This window comes from Anolis sagrei, chromosome 6 (genome assembly GCF_037176765.1).
Source record: "Anolis sagrei isolate rAnoSag1 chromosome 6, rAnoSag1.mat, whole genome shotgun sequence".
NCBI lineage: Eukaryota > Metazoa > Chordata > Lepidosauria > Squamata > Dactyloidae > Anolis > Anolis sagrei.
This window is the reverse complement of record NC_090026.1, coordinates 86,592,402-86,614,948: the sequence shown is the minus strand read 5'-3', so window position 1 is coordinate 86,614,948 and position 22,547 is coordinate 86,592,402. Positions and strand designations below refer to the sequence as shown.

The following is a 22,547-nucleotide window of genomic DNA, read 5'->3' as shown; positions in this document are numbered from 1 at the left end:
AGGGGCAAGGAGAAGGGAAGGCAGGCGAGAGAGAGAGACTGAGCGAGCAAGTTCCCTTCCCAGCCTGGCTTCCTCCCCTCGCTCCCCTGGCTCCCCCCATCCCCTTCTTCCCCCTTTTCCCGGCTCACCTGGGCATGCGCACACCCCACACATGCCCGGCCCGGCGCAGGGGTGGTCCGGCGTGCCCGCTCGGCGGGGCCCTGGCATCCGCCGCCCTGGGAAAGAGAAAGACCCCCACCCAGCAGCAGCGGCAAGGCCGCTGACTCTCCCGATCGCCTCCCCCGCCGGGAAAAGGAAACGCAGGAGGAGGCGCAGCAACAGCAGCGGAGCAACCACCCGATTCTTCTCTTTCCCTCTCTCTAAAGCAGGCATTCCAGGTGTGGTGGACTTCAACTCCCACAATTCCTTGAGGCTCGGCATTCGCCCCAAAGGCTTACCTTGGCCCAACGAGGTTTGTTTGGCTCTTTTTCATGGAGGACGGGCAGCAAAGGGGGAGAGACGAGCGTAACGTAGCTGTGCAGATGGCGAGGAAGGATGCGGAGCCCACAGACTGGCCTCGGAGGGAGAGAGCGGGCGGAACCCCCTGCGGGCAACGCGCCTCCTCGCCGCTTCGGCCCTTAGCAACCGCCCCGCATGGACCCCCTCCCTAGCTACATCCCCCCCCCATTTTGTCCAAGAGGACAACAACATTCCCTGTCTCTGTAAACAGCGCAGAGCCCTTTCCCTCCAGCCTTCGCCTTCCCTTTTCCCCGACAAGCTCTGCACGACGTCACTCAGCCGGCGTCGTTGCTAGGGAGGGGGTCCATGCGGGGCGGTTGCTAAGGGCCGAAGCGGCGAGGAGGCGCGTTGCCCGCAGGGGTTTCCGCCCGCTCTCTCCCTCCGAGGCCAGTCTGTGGGCTCCGCATCCTTCCTCGCCATCTGCACAGCTACGTTACGCTCGTCTCTCCCCCTTTGCTGCCCGTCCTCCATGAAAAAGAGCCAAACAAACCTCGTTGGGCCAAGGTAAGCCTTTGGGGCAAATGCCGAGCCTCAAGGAATTGTGGGAGTTGAAGTCCACCACACCTGGAGGGCCGAAGGTTCCCGACCCCTGCTCTAAAGTGTGTATGTGCCGCCTCTATCTCTGGCTGTGCACGCGCTGCGTGCGCGAGACGGAGGCAACCGCGCGGGTGGGAGGGAGGGAGAGAGAGGGAGGGAGGGATAGAGAGGGGGCGGACTAAAACTATTATTAAACTATTATTATTAAAACTATTATTTAAAACTAATATTTTCATGTTGCACAACCGCGTCCGCCATTTTAACGAATTGATTCGTTAATAATAACGAAATTTCGTAAATACCGAACTTTTAAAAAGGAAAATTTTGTAATTATTTTAAATATCGAAACGCAAAAAACCCCAAAAAACGAATCGATTTTAGAAACAAATTTTTGCGTTGTTACCCAGACCTAATATTTACACCAAATTAATGTGGAATGTAGTCTACCACTCTTATTAATGTGGCAGCCTGCCCTTTACTCTCTCTACCGTGGTGCCACTCCTGGCTTTTTGAATGCCTGGGTGGGAAAATAGTGGCAGGGCATCTATTCTGTAGTATTCCTAGCCTTCATTCTTAGGTAAGAATTACAACTTGATATACCTTTTTGCAACTTATGCAAAATTGTGGAGAAATGTTCAATCCTGATGCCTCACAATATCACTTTAGACAAAACTGCTGAATGCAGTACTAACCCCTAAGTTTGTTTACAGTGTACTATTGGAAGGAAATGAGGATATCAGTAACTGAACAATAGCCTCACAGTTATCTTTTTCTTTATTAAAACTGCTTTAGCACCACCATCACATTGCTGAGGATAAAAGTACTGAAGCTGGTGACAATCGAATGTTCAGTCAAAATCTCAGTATTCTGGAAGGAAAAATGGAAACCAGAAAATGCGCTCCACAGCCTCAACCAATCTATCTATCTATCTGTCTGTCTGTCTGCCTTGCTGTGCCACTTGCAGCTAATAAACTGTTTTGTACCTTTGTTCAACGTTTGTCCATAAAACTGGCTACCATTTTAAGGATGATGACTACCCCCCTAAAATATGATTTGACATTTATGTATATATACTGTGTATCAATATACAGGCAGTCCCCAAGTTAAGAACAAGACAGGTTCTGTAGGTTTATTCTTAAGTTGAATCTGTATGTACGTCAAAACAGGTACATTTTCTAAGTGTAACTCCAGCTCTCTCTCTACACACACACACACACACACACACTGAGAGACAGATAGATAGATAGATAGATAGATAGATAGATAGATAGATAGATAGACAGATAGATGAGTGTTAGCTTTGAATTGCACAGGAAGGGTTAACACCCCCCGTGGTCTTTGTTTTACTGTCTGCACCCCTGTTCAGAAACAAGGATTGGTGATAAAGCTTCCATGGAGACACCTTTTCCTCATGATAGCTCTTTCAGGAGTGAATTTCCCTTCCTATTGTCTTATCCCTATTATTAATTATGAGTCATTTTTAAGTCGGATGTTTGTAACTCAGGGGCTGCCTGTAATGTGTTTAAATTTGTTAAGGAATTTTTGCCATGTTTTACCATGTGTGATACTTTTTACTGTTTACTATGACTTTGTGTTAAAGAAATAAACTGGCTTCTGCTGCTGATTTATGTTTGAGAACTTTTACCACAAGATAGTTCTGATGCATACATTAAACATGGCTTCAGGCAAAACCAATATGAGAATTAGAGGTATAACATCTGCGGTTAAATTGGCCGTAATTGTCTGCAAAGACAGTCCATTAATATATGAATAGGAAGAAGAAAGAAAAAAAGAAAGAAAAGAAAGAAAGAAAAGAAAAGAAAGAAAAGAAGTAAAGAATCTGCTCAATTTACTCTGTGTAATAAAAAGCCATTTATGTTTGTGACAATTTTAAAGATCCCTCCCCACCACCACCACCACCACCACCACTTTAATAAAAGAACTCATGTATTTCTCCAGAGTAATCACAGGGCTTTACAATTAACTTCAAAGGCTAATCTTAACCAAGCAGCCTGAAATACTGGATAAGAACCGTCTCTAAAGTCTCAAACGCAGCGCTTTCAAAAGGAACACAACACGATACAAGGCAATTCTCTGAAACGGTGGGCAAAGCAGCTCTTCAGAACAATTGGCAAACCCCACAGACTATTGTCATCAGCTCAGGTGATCAAGAAATGCCTTGAAATGCAAAAGAAAAAACCCTCCTCTCCTGTTAAGGAGCAGTTCTTTGAGAACTATATGGAAATGAAGCCATTCCAGTGCGTACTGATAAGCAGGCACCTGTTTTAACATGGACCTCAATTATATTTGTTGTTCGCTTTTTGTCAAAGGCCACAACAAATTCAGTTGTCTGAAAGCCAGGATATTCAAGTCCTATCTACATTTACAATGGCCCTATTTTTGGTACACTTCCAAAACACCAATTCACTGCTAATTAAGATTCTTTGAATCCTGGGAAACTGTGCCTGTATTTTTTTAATTGACTGCCACACAGCAGAAGGTTTTTTTTTTTTTAAAAAAAAAAAAACCATGTTGGTTAGCATTCAATCCTTGGCCTAACCCCCAAATAGCATTCTCTGAGTCTAAGATCATCTGGGGAGCCCTGCTCTCAGTTCCGTCTTCCTTGCAGGTGTGATTGGTGGGTACGAGGGACAGGTCCTTGTCAGTGGTGGCCTCCAGGTTGTGGAATTCCCTCCCCAGGGACATCAGAACAGCCCCCTCCCTCCTGACCTTCTGTAAGAAAGTAAAAACATGGCTTGGTGACCAAGCTTTTGAAGAACTTGAGAAATAGACAGATATGGAATTGATGTGCACTGACTAACTGGAACGGCCGGATTACGTTTGAGGATCACGTGATTAACTGCTAATGAATTGTTTTATATGTTTTTAAACTGTTTTAATGCATTTTAACTCTATTTTAATGTCTGTAATTGTACGTATCCAATGGCTTCATATGGTTGCCTACATGTAAGCCACCTTGAGTCCCCTCGGGGTAGAGAAAGGCAGGATAGAAATGCCATACATAAATAAATAAACAAACAAATGCTCTAGAGATATTTCATGAAAGAAAGAAAGAAAGAAAGAAAGAAAGAAGATGGATGCGAGGTCAGAATCTGATTCCTTCATATAAAGCAGTGTTTCCAAAAAGTGAGTTGGGACAGACAAGAGGATTTACTCTTAATTTGACCTTTAAAGCCCTATATTGTTTGTGTCCAGGTTACCTATAGGATCATCTTTCCCATACAATCCACCCTGCACACTAAGGTCCTCTGGGAGATGCTTACTCCAACTCGCCAGAACCTGACTGGCAACCGTCACCAAGAGAACCTTTTCATCAGTGGCCCCTAGATTGTGGAATGACCTGTCAAAAGAGATTTGACAGCTAAATTTTCTGTCAACATTCATAACAGAACTCAAGACCTATATTTTCCTATCCAGTCAATTTTAAATAGTGAATATTAAATTTACATTCTATTTATATTTTAATATATGTAATTGTATTATATTTTAATCTTTGCACTATGTATTTTAATATATGTATTTTGTGATGGTTTGGTTTAATTTATGTATTTTATGGTAATTTATTTTAACTGTGTTGTGCGCCACCTCAAGCTGTGAAGAAACACAGGTAACAAATTTCTGATGATGATGATGACGACGACAGCGATGGAGTAAACTCCCTGGTTAGCTCCCACAGCAGAAGATATTTTCTTGCATATAACTCAATTCTATTAACAAATAGGGTCCATTTCAGAAGGGTAGACTGGGGATATGACAGCTTACCAACTGTTACATCCCTGTTTATACCTGTTTAAATTGACTTTTTAATGCTCCAGCCCTGTAGAGAAGCATACATGCTGGGTATAAACAACAGCAGATGAAATTGGCCAATGCTTATCCCTACATCACTGGAGATGTGCTACTACTAAACTTATCTTATTTTTATTATTATATTTATAATAATAAAAATAATCATCATCATCTTTATTTATATTCCGCTCTATCTCCCAGAAGGGACTCAGGGCAGATTCCAAACATAAAAGGAAAACATTCAATGCCCGAATACAACAACAATACAACCATACTAACAAAATTTAAACAACCCAACATATAAATACAAATTATAACTTAACTAAAATAAAAAAATAAAAAACAGCCTGTTTTAACAGACATAAGACAAAACATCAAACATCGAATGGAAACAATAATTCAATTCCTGCTTTATCTCTCCAAAGGGAATTCTAGACTTGGATGAGACCTCAAGAGTCACTCATTTCAACTCCCTAAAATGTGTGTGTACCCTGCACATTTCACAGATGAAAATCTGGACATGGGAGCCAAGCAACATCACAATGTAGTCATTGTATGTTTTCACCCTATTTCTCCTTCTGCTCCCTCACCCCCTATTGTGCTTCGATATTTATATCTGTATTTCTAATGTACTAAGCGTAACAAGTTTTTATAAAACTGTGACTTTTATTTCCTGTGCTGTTCTATGCCTGAAATAAATGATTTGATTAATTGATTGATTGATTGATAGTCAAGGTACCAACAATTATAAATCTATGAGGAAGTTCACACAAGGAAAAAGAGGATGCAGCAGTGTGCTTTTGCCTAATCTTACTGGGAAGAGCCAAGAGCTAAGTCCATTTTAAAGAATTTAAGATGCACTGTTGTGTAAGTAACCCTAATGTTCCATTACATTTCTTATATAAAATAGCTGGACGGATTCATCTGAAATATTCAAAAATCCAGCCAGAAAAACTCTTAACCAGAGCTGCATTTTAATACTTATAATTGAATACTCACCATACATGATTGAATCAACTTAGTATATCAAATTATCAGGTCTCTCACTTTTGGAAAGAAATCAGCTGGCAACCCAATGATGTAACTACACTGTCTTTTCTATTGATTCTTAAAACAGCTGACAAAAGTTTTGCTGAAATGGAAGCATCAGTCTCATAAATCAAGTATATCAATTTATGATTCATATTTATTTCACACTGTACACTCACTTTCTTGGAATCCCTTGTGATTTACAATGCTTGTGAAAGTGGAAATTGAATCCGACCTTTTGAAGAGGGCCATTATGGGAGGAGAAACCATAAAAGAAAAATACAAAGAAGACAACGCTCATCTTAGGCAACCAGACGGTCATTTATCAGCCGTTTAAATATTAGCTAAATTGACCTGAGGGAGTTTTGAAGAAGTGCTGTGAGAAGCAAGAAATTTGGCTAGACAGGCTGTTTCTTTGATCCAGTCCTTCAACATAATAATTGAACAAAACATTGTTAAATGGGAATGAGAAGAAACTCTATCAAAATGTGCTCTGCTCCTCTTCACTTTTGTTAGCAGCATATTCCCCCATGATAGTTCCCTTCTATCCTTTCACCCAAGCCATTTGGTCTTCCATCCCCACCTCTTCATCATTATGCCTGACTCCTATCCAGGCTCCACCGGTACCCTACTGAGGCTTTAGAAAAATGGATGAAAATAAACAAGTGAGGAGGGAAGTGTTGTAGCTCCATCTCCTCCCTATCTATCACTCACCATACATGGAGAGGAACAGGTCTGACCAGGAAAATCTACGGCATGCATCAGAAATTTTTAGAGTTAGAAATCCCAAACAATTGGTGCTCTATCTTATATACTAAGATCTCATGTATAAGTCTAGAAAATTTAGTCAAAAAATCAACCTAATAAACTTGGTTTTGCTTATCCATGGATCAATCTGAGTTATGTACATTAACTCTTATCATGAAAGGAACCAGCCCCTTTTCTGAGTAGAGTGAAGAAAGGCAAAAACTTAGCCCATCCCTGGAAAATCTAAAAAAAAAAATACTGATCCACTCAACTCTCTCCAGAATGGCACTGCTTGTTGACTTTTTAATGCCTGATTGAGGAAATTTCCTCCTGATGCAACATTGATGCTTTCCTCTCTACTCAGAATGACTCTTGACTTAGCTACATATCATATCTGTCTTTGACCTGGAAATGAGGTCAATTTATACATATCAATGGTAATTGCAAGGAAAATCTTGATACACAGCAAATATCCTTCCCATTAAGATTTTCCCCCTTTTTATATGAAGAAGTTAATCAAAATAGTAAGAGATAGGGAGTCTAGAATTTACTCTTATTTGCATTTATTTATGTATAACATTTCTATTTTATCTATCTACTAAAAAGGCCCCTCTAAACCTAATCAAGGAAGCTAACAATAATTCTAAAACTTTACAAATAAATAGGTTGAAACAAATTTGACACTGAATGTTATAAAATAATTAGTCACTCAATTAAAATTAACATTGCTAGAATTCATCTTGTTTGTGTGTGTTCCTAATTGATTTTGTGTTCTTTTAAGCCTTATGTTCTTTTGAGTCTGGTGATACTTAGCTCTTGTGTGTAGATGGAGAGATTAATTACTTCATGAGCATCAGTAATCATACCACAATCTGAGAATAAAAGGAAGGTATTCCCTATGAATAATTGTGGATTCTTTGCTCCTCCTATTATATATGAAAAACCAGAATCAGAACAGGTATTCATAATCCAAGGACAATGTCAAGACAAACTTGTCTTGAGATATTTGTCTTAAGATCCTTCCCTGTCATTTGATCTCCACAGACCCCAATAAGTGAATAGAAGAAACTTTGTGAGTTCTCAAGAAGATGAAGCACAATCTTTTAGTAATGCAGAGTTCTCAGGAAAAAAATGGTGTGCCTGTTGCCTTAAATCTACTATAACAGTTATATCTAGATAATAACATTTCCTGATGCTGAAGTAATGGGTCCTAAGCTCTCTGCTTAATTATTTAACTCACCAATCCCAACAGACCCAAAAGAGTGCATTAAAATCATTCATTACATAATTTAAATAACTTAAAGATGAAACAAACATGTTTGCTAAGCTTCTGGATTTTTACAAAATCAGAGAAGCAGTTCAAAAGAAGATGGAGCTGATATGAATTCATTAAGGATCACCATTACTTTGACCTGTCCTGACAAAATTTCTCTATGAAGACTAAGGAAGCTGGTATCATGAATTTTCATGAAGTCACAATCTTTCCCTCGAAAGCACAGAAAGTGAGACACTCATCCCTCATAAAAATGTACCCCCAAATTAGAAAATGAACTGTGAAGCCCCTGAACCATACTGAACCCACATTCTCCACCCCAACTAATTTCACAGAAATAAATCCTGAGATGATATTATTATTATTATTATTATTATTATTATTATTATTATGTCCTCTGTCTTTCCAAAGCCCAGAACCCACACAAAACTTCATCTATCAGTCCACACTCAGGGAGAAGAGAAATGTCTTCATGCTTGGACTATAGCTCACAAATGGATCTACCTTCAATTCTTGCAACTTTTAAGGTAAGCCAATTTCACCAAATGGAGCACAAGAAGAGCACCATTTCAGCTTGAGTTAAAAGCATTTTTCCCAATTTGTGAATAAAGTGACAAGAGAATATATCCACCAAGACTCTTTGCTTCCCTATCAATAATCTGACCTTTTATCTTGAGTAGTAATATATACATTTATGATTTAAAATAATTATATAGGAAAATCAACAGGGTACAATGATTTAATCTGGTGTACCCTATTTCTCAGAGAAAATTTGGGAAATGTATGTGCGATCAACATAAGCACCTTAGTTCCAAGCAGGCATTAGATTCCTGTTTCTTAAGGAAAATATAGGGTTGCTCACTTTACAGTATCAGCACTGAAATATTTGCTCTTTAAAATTCAAATTCAAAATGTTCCAAAACAGTGAATGTGACCTATGCATTTCCACATGATGTTATATCTCTTGCCACTTGCATGACAGGCACTATCCAATAAATCCTATAATGCTTACACGACTATATTCTATAGCACAATTACAATAGAACAGATTTCTCCTGCTGAGAGAAGAATGATGTTTTCCTATCAATCTAAAATTGCAGTGCCAGTGCCTGAAAAAAATACAAAAATCATTATGCGCTAGCTAAAGCAATATTGCCTCAATCTTTCACAACAAAGTAGCGAGCAATGCTTTCTTAATTGTCTTGGAGTCCAGTATCACAAGCCTTCCTAAAGTTTTGTGAAGCATAAACTTGTACATATTAATACAGAACCAGATCACATTATGTCCATTAAGACATACTCCCAAGAAAGCATCCATATGATTTCATCATTAATATGTATCCCTTTAGAAAGCACTGTGTGACTGGCTTTAAGCAAAGTCAAATTGTGTTTCAGGGTAGGGCAGACTTGATAACATTGATGATCTCTTGTAATCCCCAATGATTTTATTTTGCTTCTGTTTGATGCTACATGAGGGAAAGAGGGACTATTGTTCCAGACAATTTTATGACAGTAGGATTAGGTCCCTCTACCAGAAAAGGACAATGCATATGTAAATGAACAGAAATGAGAACAAAATATTTACACAGCCTTGACAATTTAAAGCTCCTAAACCGCTCATGACATTAACAGATTTTGAAAGACTATAGAAGAGCTGGTAGCACTGGAATTTTTGTATTTCTATGATGGGATTTCATTCTCAGTAAAATATGCATTGGTAGATTAAGCATTTAAAACTTTGTGTATTATTGATTATGTAATTAACAAACATTTCTTTTCAGACTTTTCTTGTTTCCGGTATAAAGAACTGGATGTAACAAATTGCAGAGAATTTGTTTGCAATTACTGGTAGTTCCTTCCCCAAACCAATAACCAATATACTCAATGACTGTAACAATTAATAACTTTTGCAACATAACAGTAGTTTACTGTAGGTGTTTTTAACTGTCACAGGAGGGCTGGCCTCGAATGGTGAAGGATGAATTCCATTTTGTTTAAGTGCTGCTTTGTGTTGCTGTCTTCAGATGCTTTAATAATCAAAATAACTATTTAGTAACTTTCAAGAATTAAAGCTGCACCTTTCATAGTAATTAACTTGGGCCATGGTACTACAACTGCAAAATTACATCTAAAGTTACTTTCCTAACTCTGGTTAATACTTTATTCTAAATACTTTGAATGGAGATGTTTTTGTTTTCAAAGCAAGAAGCAAAGGCCACTAAAAGGGAAAAGCAGACTCATTGTATTCTGGATTGTCATGGTTGTTATTGTCTACCAATGTCCCCATCTTGCAAAATCATTCATATAGCTAAAAAGAGATGTGTACTATTTATATGCTAGTATTTTGTCAACCACAAAGTTGATCCCATCTCCCTATAAAACTATACACCTGAAGACCGATCATCACCTACAATCACAGTTACCTGGTCCTCACAATCAATACAATGCTTGCTGAGCCCCTAAGAAGATCGAGTTAGGATGTAGGTAATTGCTGAATGACTGAAAGGACAACACAAAGGCTAGATAATACAAAGGTGTGTGGGCAGGATGAAGTGAATAAAACCACTAATAAGCAGCTGATTGTTCACTGGGAAAATGAGCTATGAGTTGCAAGGAAGATCGAAGATTACATGTGGAAGTCTGCAAGCCAAAAGAGAATGCACACATGGAAGTTACAAAGCAACCAAGAATTGATCAATAAGCAGTTCACAGTCAGAACAAAACAGCTAACTATTGGCATTAACATAAATGGATGAAGCTGAAAAGCGTATTCAGATGGTGCAAAACATGCTTCTGCTTCCTTTTCCTCCTTCTGTCTTGTTCATGTTGCTGTCAGTCATACTACACACTGTTTCCAACCACCACTATCAACCTGCCATGGACTGAACAATTCTATTGAATATAGTTGGAGAGGTGACAAAGGAGGAGATGAACTGCTCAACAAATAAATATGTTATAATTTCTTATGACATTCCTAAGGAAAGAGTAGGGAGGTGGGGAGTACTTAAATTAATATGAACACATTAGTTCCAATCTTTATTCTTCCCATATTGTAGTGGGAATTTGGGTGGGGTGGGGAGGGGGGAAGAGAGAAAAATCCTCATAAATTATCTTCTCTTGCTTCTGTGGTCTATATGATTTAGCTTTTCAGAAGGAAAGTAGTCTCTCTAGCTATAATCCTCCCAACCGATGAGAATACCTGGCTTTGGATCAGTTATGATCTTCTAATACTCACAACCATGTCCTGCTCAATGATCATCAATCTATCTCTGCTCCTTGTTATTCCTTTTGGTTACTTCAAGAATATTCATGCTTTCCCCTTAAGGTCTTTCCACAACAGCATTCTAGTAAAATGGACATTCCAACTGCAGCCTATGAGGGCGCTTCCTCACATGACAGAAATGTGTGCCAAAGCAGGTTCTTAAAACCCACTTTGGTGCACATTTCTGTCTCCATGCATCCCTCAAAAACCCTGGCTTTCTGGGGGGGGGGGGGTGTCTAATGCTATTCTAGATGCCATCCCGGTAACTGCTGGGCCACCATTAAGAAGATCCTTCAGTCATCCCCGTACATAGAAATGACACACAAGGAGATGGGAGAGGGACAAGGAGGGAAATTGCTCCTCCTCCCCCCCCCTCCCCGTCTCCTGATGCATCATTTCTATGTACCAGGAGGACTGAAGGGTCACCTTAATGGCAGCCAGTAAGTTTTTAAAACTTTTTAGGGCTTATTTTGGAGTTTTGGGGAAAAGGTGGGTGCCTTCACGGTTTTTTGGGCTCATGTGGATTGGGCCCGAGATGACTGTGTGGATTGGGCCTGGGGATCACATGACGTGGCCTCCAAGTCCATTCCACACAAGGCCCACACCTGGTAAGTCCTGGATCTTACTTAAGATGCTTTGTTCCAAATTAATTCAGTTTTATCAGAGGCGTCATTTGGATGCCTCCGGTAAAACTGAAACATGTCTCGACTTAAAGGCCTGTCTGGATTATCCAAATGCTGGAAAGGGACTATGTTGAGAGGAACAAAACTGATAGTTGCATGAAGTCCATCTCTATATTTAATGTGGCTGAGTGGATGAAAGATTATTTAGAAAGGTCTAGTTAGAATACCATATATCTGTATGTTGTAGTTATTGACCCTACACTGGATTCCCCCTCAAATGAGTATGTAAGCTGCAAGAAAATTTTTTTAAAAAAAAGAATTGGAAATAAAAATTTCCAGCAATTACTTTTTATTATTTTGTTTCTAATTTGGACTACACCACCCATTACTTGGAGGACAAAAAGTTTAATATATAGAGTTGAAAATCTGGATTTTTTAAAAGTGAGATGTGAAAAAAGTAAAATGGAGATTAGGATATATGCAGAAGTGAAGCTACTCCATTTGGCCCCCTCCAAAAATATAAAAGAATAAAGAATGGACTTGAAATCTTGTTCCATTGTATGGGATAATGGTATTAAGGAAAAAATAATTGGGACACACATTGATTGATCATGTGGAAAAACTATTACTTCCTGACAACTAGCCACATATGAATGTATTTCACACTTGAGAGGGAATAAGAGAATCTTTTTCCAGAGTTTGGAAATGGAGAAAGACATTTTGAGAGAAAAAGTATGAAATAAAAATAATGTTATGTGCATGTGTGTGTGTGTGTGTGTGAAGTGCATATGCACTCAACCAAGTCCTTTCCATTAAACTGAAAACATCTGAAACTTTCAACTTGCCACAGACCTTTGTCATCACTGAAGATAAATGATTGTTTTTGACAAGCCTGAATAAACGTTGGTTCCTTTTTAAAAAGGCACATATAATTAATAATGATGGGTTGGAAGAGACAATGCTAGGTTTCCAGCTTTCTTTCTCAGCAGTACTTAGATTTCCAAAGAGACAAAGGAAAATGTAAAATGTATCAACAACACTCTGGAAAATTTGAAAACAGTTTATATTTCCATGGGAAATCTATATTTTAAAAATACAGAATGCAGGATTTGCCACGACATCAGTTCTTAAGTTCCAGTCTCTTAGATGTTTTTATTGTGTTCTTTAAGAGCACCTTCTACATTACTTTCAATATTTATCTGCCTTAAGAGGCAAGTAAAAAATACTGAGTTTCGTATTACAATATCCAGAATAAGTCTCCACAGTCACTCACTATCATGACCTTAGAAGACAATCATACTCGGTCACAGGTGATAACCGATGAGAATGAGGATGGTGAGGAAGATGTACTTTCCTTTTTAATTTTAATAAATTATTTTCTTCGTTGCTGAATGTGTTCATGTGCTGCTAATCTAATTACTATATCTTCACATCCCGTGCTTCATTGTTGATGTGAATTTGAAATAAACATTATTCTATATTCCAAAGCAAATTTATGTTACCATTTGAACCTCTGGATAGAGATATTTGTCTGATGAATTCAACCTGCATTTCTTCGGAATTGGGAAATCAAATGATGGGAAATGTCTTAAAATGTCTTAAAATGACTCAAATCAGTTGTTGTTGTTGTTGTTGTTGTTTAGTTATGGTGACCCTAAGACAAACCTACCACAGAGTTGTCTAGAGTTGAGAACTTGCCCAAGGAATTTGTCCAAGGTGGCCCAATTAGTTTCCATGACTGATTGGAGAATCACACCTTACGTCTTCAGAGAGATATTTCAACTTTCAAACTTTCAGTTTACTGAAACCTAATTTTTATGTTTAAACATGCCTGCTTAAGTTAGTCTCCTATTTGCATACTGGTCCAATTATTTTTTGAATACAGACTGATCTTTCATAATCTTCCACCTTAGAAAAAAGGACCCAATGACTATTACACTGGCCAACAGACATTTTGGTAATTCAAATGTTAGACCTGTTTCTGGATACATTTGACCTGCTGATTCCAAAAATGGCACCAGTTTTCCTCTATCAGCTTTAGTTTTTGAGATACAGAAGATGTGCCATATACCAGTCACCATCTGCTTGTCCATAGAAAACCATGCTAAACTGAAACAAGAGTTGATGTGCGCTACCCAATGCAATTTCCTGAATCAGCACCTCAAATGACTCCAGGAACAGGCCTAAAAACAAAGACACCAAGAAAAAAATCTATTATGAGCAGAAAGTGGAAATAAGTTCCACTAATTTGTACGAAATTTACTTCTTGATAATTGTTCATAGGAATGCAGACTAAATCTCCTTCAGCTACTAACATTTTCTAATTAGAAATTTTGTTTGACCGACAATACATGTTTCATAATGTATCAGTAAAAAGGTCTTGCCTTTGTTTTATGTAAAAATGTAAGCATTTTTACAAAAATTCATACATTTCTACTGAAAATAGTGAGATAGTTGTTGTTCTGTGTGCCTTCAAGTTATTTCTGATTTATAGTGAACCTCAGATTTAGTTTTTATGACAGGATTTTCTGAGGCTGAAAGTGTGAGAAATATCCAAGGTTGCAAAGTGGGTTTCCATGGCTGAGCAAGGAATTGAAGTACAGTCTCCAGTCATAGCCTAATGCTCAAACTACTACACCACACTGATTAATGCAACATAATTAATAATTTTTCCATTTGAATCTAAACACCTCAATTTTATCATGCATGTAACCAAACATGAAAGTAACTTCCTATACATGTAATTAGATTTCCTCAGAATAACTAATATATAACTTCACCACACTGCTTTACAACTGAAACCTAATGATAATCATGATCCTATACAATACAACTGTAAGTCAATACAATTACTTTCATAATAAAAAGTGTGAACTTTAAATGGTGGAGGAATCATATAATTTAAATTCTGAATCATGCGGTGCCTTCAGCTCTTCACCCCACACCAGAAAACTATAAATAATTATTTAGTACATAGTTAGACAATGGAAAAATGTGGACTCTAATGTTAACTACCTACCCAGGGCATGGATCCATAATGGCAATTACTTAGTTGTAAACTTTCCAAGCTGTGAAGTTGACTTCTATTCTAACATAAAAACTAAAACAGCATGCTAAAACCACAAAGTCATTAGAAGTTCCTACAAAGGTTTTTGAAATCCCATCATCTAACAGTTGTACATTGTTCTGGAATCACTTTGCATTTAATTTCAGAGCAAGCAATCTTGCTTCAACGTGTCTCTAACAAATGCTTACATTTCAGATTCATCCATCACCAGATAGCATCAAACTGGAGTTTTACTGGGAGGCATAGTGAACAGTGTATTCTCAAATGTTTTTGGCTAATAAAACTGAGGCATTTAATTTAGGCCACATGACTGTGACATCATCTGAGAAAGAAAACCAGAAGAAGAGCAATGTGTTCCTTTGTGGTGACCGAGGACAGAATTGCTTCAGATTTTAAAAAGCACATTGTTCTCTGCATACAAAAGCAACAATAGGTTTTGTTTTTATATAAAATATATATTTACAGAAATGTACCCCCTCTATATTTTTTCTTAAATATTCTGCAGACAAACCTCTGCAGGAAATGACCACAACTGTGGCTTTACGTATGAAAACATGAAGCAATAGTTTAATATAATCTATTATTTATTCTAAGCCTAGCCTGTGGTTCAGCAAATAAAGCGTTAAGGTAAGCAACAGAGAAGAAAGACATGAAATAATAGTTGTGTTTGTCCTGCACTGATCTTGGCCCTAGTCCTATTGAGGCTATGCCAAAAGGGACTGAACAATAATTGCTTCCCACTGGTCCTCGCTCTAGCTTTGCTGTTTGAAGAAGTGCTATTCTCTTGGGGAAACATGAACTGGCAGGAAGTGCTAGGAGCGAAAATCCAGTTTGCACATTTAAATGAATGTATATCCTTAGGCGTACCAGGGAAACATCAGATACGTAACAATGAACACAGAGAGCAAAAGCACATCCTTTATATACATGCACATGTCATACCTTTCAATTGTTCACAGAAGAAACCTTAGTCAAGCAACATCAGAGTGTAGTCAAGATGGCAAAAAATATTACTAAGGAATAACAGACAATCCAGAAGTGGCACTGTTTGCTTTTACCTGGGCCTACATGGAAGAGCAAAATGCTGACATTTCTCTTCCTGCTCCCTGAGTAAATTGACTGCAAATTAATTTTTGGGCTTTTGACCCAGTTTGCAGCAACTGATGTCAAGTTGAGGAAAAAGGAGAAGGAAGAAAGGGAAACCAAAGTTTGTAAATGCATCTGAAAAAGTGCATTTCAGTGGCTTCATTGGGCCCAAATCATACAGTTGAAGGGTATGTCATACTATACACACTGTAAGCACCACTTATTATATAATTAGATAGAAAAACAAACAGAGGGGCTCATTAATGATACTTAAATACATAAAATTGCTGATGGGTAGTAAAAAGGTCTTAGCTTTATCTCTAGATCCTTTAAAAAGCCAATTTTTCTGAAGTATAAAGCATTATTTCCTATAATATTTTCCCAATATTATTATTTTACTATCTCAATTTCAAGCATAAAACATTGGACTGGCCAACAGCATATAGTTAAGATTAATAAACCTTGATCCAGTAGTTCATAATACAATTCCCACAGGAGTAATAATTCTGAATGGAAGCACTAAAAATCCTCAAGTACTTAAATCAAGGGAAAGTATTCCCAATTAATTTTACTCCAGGGAACTATTCCCCAGGCTTGACAGTATGCATGAATATTACTTGTTGTCTTGTATTAAAATGATGTTATTAATCAGCACAGACATAATTTTTTGATCCCAAAGGACAAAACTTTTCAAAGGAAAGCTGTAGGGGTGGCCAAGACTGCAAGGCTCCAAATTATCTTTTTGTATCCACTTACTGCAAGTGCAAAATATATATTCTCCAACTTTTTGATAATTCATTTACTTATTTGTATGATACAGTGGTATATAAAGTAGCTTATAAATATTATATCAAATAAAATGGATACCCACATAAAAAGACTTGAAACAACAGCACATATGACCTCATCCCACAAGAAGGGGCAAAGATGGGAACTATCTTACTTTGTTCCCTACCATTGAGGTTTGCCTTCTGAAATGGCCAGTCATTCCATTTAGTTTCTCCATCTTTCACCTGTCTTCAGCTGTTTGGAGCTGGGTAACACCCAAGTCCTGAAATTGCATTCTGGGCATCATTTCCATGTGCTGAGGAAATGGAGTCCCAAGGAGGCTCACTGAAAGTGCCCTTACATAATGTGATGGCCTCTGTGGGACTCCAATTCTGAAGTGCATGGAAATGAAGCCCAGAATACGCCTGATGAGTTCAGACCTTCCAAGAGTTCGGAAAATACATGTGGCCAAGCAACATCAGTGTAATCAAAATGGCAATAATGAGAAATGAGCCAAAACACACAGATGAAGACAGGCTGCAGAAGTTTTCTTTTGTCTGAGCCTAATGGGACAGGTTCGATTCTGCTACACACACACCCCTAGTGTTAACTGGGTGCAAACTACTTGTGTATTTTGAAGACAGATAGAAGCCACTGAAGTAAACTGAGGACAAAGGGGTGAAATGGGAGGAGGAAAGAGAAGCTGGGTTGTTTTTAAAATAGCTGAAAATATGGGATGCTGAAGGATATATTGGAAATGTTTCTGCCAAATCAGGTCAGTTGGTGGGTATATTAACATAATAAAAGTCATTTAAAGGGTACTAAGAGAAAAACGGCGCTCCATGCAGTCATGCCGGCCACATGACCTTGGAGCAGGCATGTAGCCGGGGGGGGGGGGGGTCGGGGGGCTTCAGCCCCCCCCCCCTGAAATTCTCATGGTGGTTCGCGAAAAGGCCTTACTGGTGCATTACTTAAACTGTTATGTTTATTCATATCATGATCTGATCACCATACTCAATATATCCCTTATGCATGGGGGTATTGGGGTAATGATACAAAAGGTTTGCTAGGCTAGACCCTCTTTCACTCAGACTCAGCCCCCCCCCAAAACTCACCCCCCCGAAACCCCCCCTGAAAAAAATTCAGCCCCCCCCCCCGGAAATGAAATCCTGGCTACAGGCCTGCCTTGGAGGTGTCTATGGACAACGCTGGCTCTTCGGCTTAGAAATTGAGATGAGCACCACACCCCAGAGTCAGACATTACTGGATTTAATGTCAGGGGACTACCTTTACCTTTACCTTTTAAGAGAAAAATAGATTTGTTTATGTTAATGGTCAATATTGATTCTCACACTAAATTGTAAGTGTGACTATAGATGTATTAACTGGTTATTACTGTTGCTATACTGTAAACTGGGAATGTTCACTCATTTTGCTCTAATATGTATATACAAAGGATGTCAATAGCTTTCTTCTAACTAGGTAAGACTGGGAGAATTTATTATAATGATAACGATAATGATGATGATGATGATAATAATAATAATAATAATAATCATGACTTTATTTTTGTACCCCACCTCCATCTCCCCAAAGGAACTCGGGACAGCTTACATGATTAAAATATAGCACATTAAAATAGATAAATGGCAACACAATGCAGAATAAAATAACAGCATTACAACAAAAATACAAAAGCAAGCATCGGACCAATTTCTACACATCATAATGGTTTTTCATATTTGGGATATTTTTTCCAATTTTATTGCTGTTGCGCAACCTCCCCCCCCCCCCAATTTTTGTGTACAAAACCAAAACCAAATGTGTAACTAAAAATCGAGGTGGGTGTTGTACAAAGACTTTTGCATAAAACCAAGTTTTTCTTATGTAACAATGTTTTTACCAAAAAAAGTTCCAAAAACCTTTTTAACTGGTTGACCATTACCTCCATAGTGTATCTTAATGTATCAAGATATCCTTCTTTACATTCCATCTATACTAAAACATATTGCTTCATCTAACCCAGCTTTGTCTGCCTTAATTGACAGACCTCTAGATGTCCAGTAGTTCTCCAGGGTATTGCAGCAATTGCAGTGTTGGATTAGGATCAAAGAGGCCTGGTTTGTGATAGAGACTTAGAAATATTGAGTATACCTCTATGAAGTATTATAGCAGCGTGACACAGAATGAGAAGTACATAATAAAACTACAATTCCAAATGGTTGAAACCATTATGAGGTATCACATTATAACTGCGTAGCTTGTATATACAGTAGAATACAAGTTGTATACCATTTTGAATACTACTAACAAACACTGTAATCTAGCATGCCAAACACATTTTCATTGAGGGCCACTTTAGCCTTATGGTTGCTTTCAAAGGGCTGTTGACTGCATTAATAAAGAATCTGTGGATGCTTCAAACTCCACTATCCTGATGAAATAAAATAAACTGCAATAATCCAGATGTTACTGTTTCACAACTCACATCAGCTCTAGTCATGATGTCTAATGATGAGGAATACAGGAATTGTAGTTCAGCATCTAGAGGGCCACCTAAAATACCATGGTAGGCCAGATTTGGCCTGTGGGTCTTGGGTTTGACACATGTGCCTAACTCAAATATTTGTCAACTGTAGGATCAGGCATGAGATTTTTGGATAACCATAGCCTGTTCTGCAGCTAATCCCAAAAAACTGTTGAAGGAACGATTTGTCAAAAATGGCTATGCTGGCCAGGAAAAGGGGCAGACATTTGGAGAAGTTGCAATGCTGGCACAGAATCAGATAAGGCTGAGGATGTTCCTAAATAATATCCATTATCCTTGAGGTGGTAGTGAATGGACTCAGCACATCTTCAGATAGCTAGATAGAATTTCATTCAGAGACTCAATGGGGTTGGATTTGAGGAGAAGGAAAGGCAAGGTGACTCTACCCATATCTTTTGTTCCTTGATCTTTTCTTCCACTAGCTATAAAAATGTTTATAACTGTGACAGAGTGGGTTACGAATGAATAATAAAAAATGATTGGCACAAATCCCCTTCCATATTAAATAAACCTTAAATCCGAGCAAAATATATTGCTAGCAACTGCTGAGTTACGGTAATGTCACATCAATGTAAAGGCATTGCACTCTTCTTGACATTTAGAAGTCTTTGACCTGGCAAGTTCCACAATTGGTTTTTCTTAATCTTCTTTAAAAGGTCATGTTTATGGTATAATGAGCACATACTTGCAAGTGTTATTAATGAGAGGAACATTATATTATAAGCAGATTTTCAAAACTTCCTTTTCTCTTTTAGAACATGGTCATTCTTTCAAGAGCCACATTTTTTCAAGATCACCCTTGGATAAGGAAATAAAATAATATTTTCCTTCTGTGGTTATGATGTCTTTATTTTAAAATAAAAACAGTTAAAGTAAATAGGAATAAGCAGCAATGTTTAAACAAGATCTCTACTTTCTCAGTTGAAACAAAAGGCATGAAGCTAAATTCTCAGAGGCTGAACTATTCAAGTTTATCATATAGCCGGAAAAAATAGGAAACATAACATTTCCTAAACATCCAAAGCTGACAATGATTCAATCCAATACCCAGTTTGTTATGCTTAAATACAGAGAGCACCAACTGTTTAAACCGCAAGCCAAAATGTGGCTATTTTCTCCATGCATTTAAATTCCACCATCACTGATGTGTAAATTAGAGAGAGTAGGGGATTACAGTGGAAATTAACTGACTTGTCAGGACAAGAAGGCAGAGGAATTCAATGACATTTGCAATGACACAAAATGCACATAGAAAAAATACCTGTTAAATTTACTTAAGATATTGGGACACAGGACAAAGGTTTTTACTTTCCCTTCATTTTCGCTTCAATCTTTGTGATGCTTTACAACTTTTATGGCTATTATAAGATTTTCCAGTTTGACAATTGGGATATATAAAATGCTGGGATATATAAAATCAATTGCTCAATGTTGCTAAACTGTAGCTAGATTTTAAACATCTATACCACCCATGTGGTTACATCCGCATGGCAAGTTGCCCCACTAGCAAAAGTGTTAGCAATAAACACTACTGACTTGAGAGCTTTAATGCTATTTGAACAAATGTATGACACTTCCAATTTAAGTCCAAAGACATTTCAGCCAAATTATATTCTTGGCTTGCGGATGCTAAATTCCCTAGTCAAAAGTGAATTAAGTTAGTTTGGAGAAAAGAACTTAACACCACTATAAACCGATCAAGATGGCGGCATACACCTGTTAGGCCAAATAGCATTAGCTCTTTGATCTCCCCAATATGCTGGAAAGGCTGCAGGATAAAGGGAGATTTCCATCATTTATGGATATATTGTGAAATTGTGGACAGTTACTGGGTAATGGTATTAGACATAATTTCACTCATTACAAAGCAAATTATCCATTTTTGTTTCAAACTTTTTATTGACAGTGTTCTCTGGGCAAAACTCCATACACAAGATTCTCTTCTTGTTTGTAGCAGCTCATGCAGAGAGCTCCAGTAAACAAAAGGATCTATCTACCTATCCCTGAAGAACCACTAGATTCACATTCTCTCTTTTAGAAGGAAAGATGTCTCTTGAAGATAGAAGATTTCCTGTCTGAAATACTCTAGTTTATAACCATAGACTCTCTATAGTGCTGTACCCTTCGCTCTTTATATGTGCATAGATAGATAGATAGATAGATAGATAGATAGATAGATAGATAGATAGCTGGCGGGTAAGAATATGGAATACTATTTTAATGAAGAAGATGACTGATGCTCCAGAGCCTTATAGGCTGCTGGAAATGAAGACACATTTTGGGACACACACAGATCCACTACATTCATGTAAGCCGCCCTAAGTGAGAAGGAAGGGATAAAAATGTCTGAAATAAATAAATAAATAAACAAACAAACAAACATGAGCAGGCTTAAGGGCCACTCGATTCACATTCTGTCTTCTGGAAAGCTATCTCTTGAAGATAGAAGATAACTCGTCTGTCATACTCTTATTCAGTGGTTCTCAAAGTGTGCTCCAGAGCCCTTGGAGTTCCACAAAGCATTCTGAGGGGCTCCGTGGTTCCCTCTTCCTTCCTTGTCCCCCCCCCATCCTCCTCCTCCTCCATCTTTCCCTCCTCTTTCTTGCTCCTCTCCCTCCATGCCTCCTTTGCTGCCAAAAGCCTTTTTATTCACCCAGATCCCTTTCCCTTCACCTTCCTTGCTTCCAAAACCTTATTTCCCTCCCACTGCTCAGGGATGCTTTGATTGCATGGCAAAAGGGGGTTGGACTGGATGGTCCCTGGTGTTTTTCCACAGAAATGCTGTTAAGTTTATTTTGGTCAAATAGTTTGCCCATGCCTGAGATATTGAGCTCCACTAGAACCTTTTGCTTCAGGGCTGAAAAAGTTTGAGAATCCCTGCTCTAGTTTATAACCATAGACTCTCTATAGCTCTGTACCCTTTGCTCTTTATATACACAATATTTTTTATGTTATGTTGTTATGGCAATTTAAATAAATAAAAAAGAAACAATTCATATGAAATCAATGTTCACCATTGTAGGAAAACATAATAAGCCATGAAGGCAGATGCATACCATGTGTTCTTCAGAAGGCAAATGGACTGGCAGTGAAAGCAGGAGTCACATGAATTGCTCAGAACTTCTGGTAGTAAATACTCTATTGTCTTCCACATTAAGAAGTAGGGAATAACAGTGGAAAAGTATAGGACTGAAGAACTGTAAAAGAGTATGGAAAATAACAATTTAAGAGAAATGCTGCCAAATGGAAGCTTATTCCAATGGGAAATTACAAATTCACAGAAATGCCAAGGAAGGTTA

General features: G+C 38.2%; 1 protein-coding gene across 6 annotated transcripts in view; it reads right to left on the bottom strand.

Annotated features, from left to right (window-relative positions):
• Positions 1-22,547, bottom strand: part of ZNF385D (zinc finger protein 385D) — a 460,114-nt gene that overhangs the window by 160,162 nt on the left and 277,405 nt on the right. The gene's annotated exons all lie outside the window — the stretch shown is intronic.